Source organism: Lactuca virosa, chromosome 5 (genome assembly GCF_052849685.1).
Source record: "Lactuca virosa cultivar CGN04683 chromosome 5, Lactuca_virosa_CGN04683_v6, whole genome shotgun sequence".
NCBI lineage: Eukaryota > Viridiplantae > Streptophyta > Magnoliopsida > Asterales > Asteraceae > Lactuca > Lactuca virosa.
The window spans coordinates 388,173,526-388,178,478 of record NC_136430.1 but is presented as its reverse complement, the minus strand read 5'-3'; positions in this window follow the sequence as shown (position 1 = coordinate 388,178,478).

The following is a 4,953-nucleotide window of genomic DNA, read 5'->3' as shown; positions in this document are numbered from 1 at the left end:
AGAACGGAGGATTATACGATCCATTATCTAAAGGACGTGTCAAAGTTCGACAACGGCTTTTCAGAGCTACGATTGCTAATCGGATTTTTAAGTCGTACTTGCATTTATAATTATTAGACTTATCCAAGTGGGAGACTGTTGGATTAGTGTCTAATCCCATAACTATATTTGGTATGTACTTGGCCCGGTTGTATCATGGTCCTTTTGTTGCCTTCACCAAATCAACTTGACTGGATGAATAATGGAGAAAGAGGTTATTATGGTTTATTAATATATTATATGAATAATATATTAAAAGAGAAATCATATTGTTTAATTAATATTGGTCAAGAATTAATTTAGAATTAATTTTGTGGTCAAAAGAGATTAATTAAACTTAGGGGACTGATATTGTAATTATAAGATAGTTACAATATGGGTTGTGGATCCCTTAGGAAAGGGATGGACGATTTTATATGGAAGCCCATATAGAAATCGTCCAAGGATGGGTATTCTGGAAGATTCCTATGGGCTGCTTAGAGCCTAAGCAGCCGGATTAGGTTTTTGACTGAAACCCTAATTCCTGACATATATAAACACCCCTTGGCTTCATATTTTCGGCTAACACTAACCCTAGAAGAGTTCCAAGAGCCGAAAATAGCCTCATCCCTCTCTCTCTTGCATTCTCCAATTGCTTTGTTGTTTGTGATCTATTAGAGGCATCACATTTGAGGTGCTAGGTTCTCAAAAGCTCAAGGTCTTCAAGCTACAATTGAAAGGTAATATCCTAACTCTTCTTTAGTTATGATTTTTGAATTTTGTATGCTAGAAGTAGGGTTTATAAGCTTTGGATGATTATTGCATGTACAACTAGAAAAACCTAGATCCAAAGCTTTAGGGTTTTCATGTGCACCATAGGATTGATGTTTTACTCATAACCCAACAAAATCGAGCTTAAAGCCTTACCTGAACATCTGGAGTATGCATTCTTGGAAGATGGTCAACAAAAACCAATAATCATCGCACTAATCTAGCAGAACATGAAAAAGAAATCCTCTTTTAAGTACTAAAGAAAAGACAAAGTGGCATAGCATGGAAGATAACCGACATAAAAGGAATTAGTCCCACCTATTGTTCGCACAAAATTAACTTAGAAGAAGGAGCCAAGCCCATAGTACAACACCAAAGAAGACTAAATCTGAATATGCATGAGGTAGTGAAGAAATAGGTGTTAAAACTTTTGGATGCGGGGATCATATATTCAATATCCGATAGCCCATGGGTAAGTCCGGTGCATGTGGTACCCAAGAAAAGAGGAATGACGGTGGTTACTAACGAAGACAATGAGCTAATCCCAATAAGAACGTTAAGCGGGTGGTGCGTTTACATCGACTATCATAAGCTTAATGATGCTACATGCAAGGTTCACTTTCCTTTACCATTTATCGATCAAATGCTCGGAAGGCTATCCGGTAATCTCTACTATTGTTACCTTGATAGTTTTTTGGGGTACATTCAAATTCCTATTGACCCACAAGACCAAGAAAATACAACTTTTACTTGCCCAAGTGGGACTTTTGCATATAGACGCATGTCATTTGGGTTATGCAATGCACCATCCACATTCCAAAGGTGCATGATGGCCATCTTCCACGATATGATCAAAAAATTCATGGAGGTTTTCATGGATTACTTCTCGGTTTTCGGTTCTTCTTTTGAAGATTGTCTTTACAACCTTGATCTAATGCTACCACGATGTGAGAAGACCAACCTAGTCCTAAATTGGGAAAAGTGCCACTTCCTGGTCTAAGAAGGAATTGTGTTCGGACACAAGGTCTCAAAAATGGGGATAGAGGTGGACCGAGCAAAAGTTGACACTATAGCTAAATTACCACCTCCAAATAATATAAAACGGGTGAGAAGTTTCCTTGGACATGAGGGATTTTATCGTCGATTCATTAAAGACTTCTCGAAAATTACAAGGCCATTGACACAATTTCTTTTGTAGGATGCTCCATTTGACTTTTCTAAGGAGTGCCTTGAAGAATTTCAATTGTTGAAAGAAAAGTTGACTAGTACCCCTATTATGATCGCCCCAGATTGGATTCTTCCTTTTTAGCTAATGTGCTATGCTAGTGACTATGCAGTTGGCGTTGTTTTGGGATGAAGGGTTGACAAGCATTTTCAACCTATCTACTATGCAAGCAAGACTCTAAACCCGACTCAATAAGAACTACACTACTACCGAAAAGGAGCTGCTTGCGGTGGTCTATGCTTTTGATAAATTCCACCCATATCTATATCTATCCAAAACTATTGTTTTTACCAACCATTATGCCCTTAAGTATCTTTCTGCTAAACAAGATACTAAACCAAGATTGATAGGTTGGGTGCTTCTTTTACAAGAGTTTGACATTGAAATTAGAGACATAAAGGGAATGGAGAACGTGGCGGCTGATCACTTATCGAGACTAGAAAACCCGCATTTGGAAAATTGAAAGAAAACAAGATTGGAGATGATTTTCCCGAAGAATATCTTATGGTTATAGAATGAGAGGTCCCTTGGTATGCCGTCATAGCTAACTACTTAGCAAGTGAGTATCTTCAAAACGAGTTGACTAGACAACAAAAGAAGAAATTAGTTTCTGAAGTCAAGTATTACTTTTGGGATGAGCCTTACCTCTTTAGAAGTTGCGCAGACGGGATGATAAGAAGATGTGTGTTCGAGAAGGAGAGTCGAGAAATATTGAAACATTGCCATAGCGGGACCACCGGAGGACATCACGGAGCACAATACACGACGAAAAAAGTCTTTGATATCGGGTTCTATTGGCCTACAATTTTTAATGTTGCTACTCAAATTGTTAAAGAGTGCGATTCGAGCCAAAGTTCGGGAAACATTTCCTCCCGAAACGAGATGCCCCAAAATAGCATCCAAGTTTGTGAGACATTTGATGTTTGGGGGATTGACTTTATGGGACCTTTTCCAATGTTAGAAGGAATTAAATACATATTGGTGGCGGTCGACTATGTATCTAAATGGGCGGAAGCACAAGCACTACCTACTAATGATGCTCGTATGGTGGTGCATTGTCTTAAAACGTTATTTTCAAGATTTGGTGTTCCTAAAGCTCTCATTAGTGATCGGGGTACCCACTTCGCAAACGATCAATTGGCTAAGGTGTTACAAAAATATGGTGTACACAATAGATTTTCAACACCATATCATCCTCAAACAAGTGGACAAACTGTAGTCACAAACCGTGCATTGAAACGAATATTGGAACGGTCGGTTGGAGGAAATAAAAAAGAATGGTCGGAAAAGCTTGATGATGCACTTTGGATATTTCGCACGGGTTTTAAAACACCTATTGGTAATACACCATATAGGTTGGTATATGAAAAAATTGCCATTTTCCGGTGGAAATGGAACATAAAGCATTTTGGGCCTTAAAGATTTGTAATTTTGAACTGGCCCAACTTCGTACCAACTGTTTGATGCAAATGAATGCCCTTGAAGAGCTTAGAAACGAAGCATACACTAGTTCATTGATCTAAAAAGATAAGACTAAGAAATGGCATGACATTAGAATAAGAGGGCACGAGGATTTTCATGAGGGACAAAAGGTACTACTTTTCAATTAAAGATTAAAGCTTTTTCCGGGAAAATTACAAACTAGCTGGATAGGCCCTCCATTATTAAACAAGTTTTCCCACATGGAGCTATTGAGTTGATATCAAGAGATGGAACCCCTTTCAAGGTCAATAGGCATAGAGTGAAGCATTACGAGGAAGGTATGGCGAATGAAGAAAAAAAAGGGGAAATTGTGGAATTTACACTAGCCGAATCAACGTAAAGCTGGAAGCAGTCTGACTCATGACTCCCCAAAAAGATGCGCTTGCAGAAGGCAACCTGTGGTTTTGAGTTTGCATTTTCTTTCGTTTTATTTTATTTTACTTTATTTTTGCTTATTTTTGTTTTATTTATTCTTGATTTTTACTCACTCATTCTTCTGAATTTTTATATGGATTTCAAAGTGGGTAATGGCATGGAATGAGTGTGAGGTGGAGACTTTTATAAAAATTTGACAAAAATGACATTATTTTTAAACCATGACGTGGTAAAATTCGCCATGCGGTGGCAACTTTCTAGAAAACAGTTTCACGAATTTCAAGAATCCACCACGACGTGGTGTCGTTTTAAACTCAGTAATTTAGGGTTTCATTCCACAGTCAAAACACTTTCTGACTTTTTACATCCACTTCGTCTCGCCGTGTTGTCGATCCCCATGAAGAAATTCCCTCCACACTTCCGATTTCTTTGATTTTGCAAGCAAAAGGTTGGATTTTTATGAAATTTCCTTACTGGTAATCGAGTTTTAGTAGTATTTGGTCCACATTTGCTGTTTGAAACAAGATTTAGGGTCGAACATATGAACTAGGGTTCCTATTTTTGCAAAAATCAGACCCAAATGTTAATATTTTTACTTTGAAATTGTTAGTAAATTACACTAAAACATGTCCTAAGCAAAACCTTAAATTGATTTTAATTGATTATGCTTGGATTTTTGTTCGATAGTTCCCAGAAATCACGACCAGTTCGTGGACCACGATGAATCGGCGTGGTGAAATATTTTTAACCTTAATCTGTTTTAGTTTGATTTTAATCTTGCACATGGTTGATTTGTATGTTGTTCTTGGTTATTTTGCAGTCATGGCCAGCCGCTCTAGAAGAAACCAATCCGGCAACCGCAACGACTTTCCATGGTATACTTTTCCAAGAGTTGTGGGTCCTGGAGTATTGGCATAGTGGAATGGGAAGCTAGAATGGATGAAGCAAAGGAAAGTTCAAGTTCCCGCTGTTGTTGACTGGAATTGGATTGAACAAACTGGTTTGTTGGAAGGACTTGAGCCATTCTTGGAAAAATCTTTTGCGGGGGTACATGGGCCATTTATATGCATGGGATGGCGGAG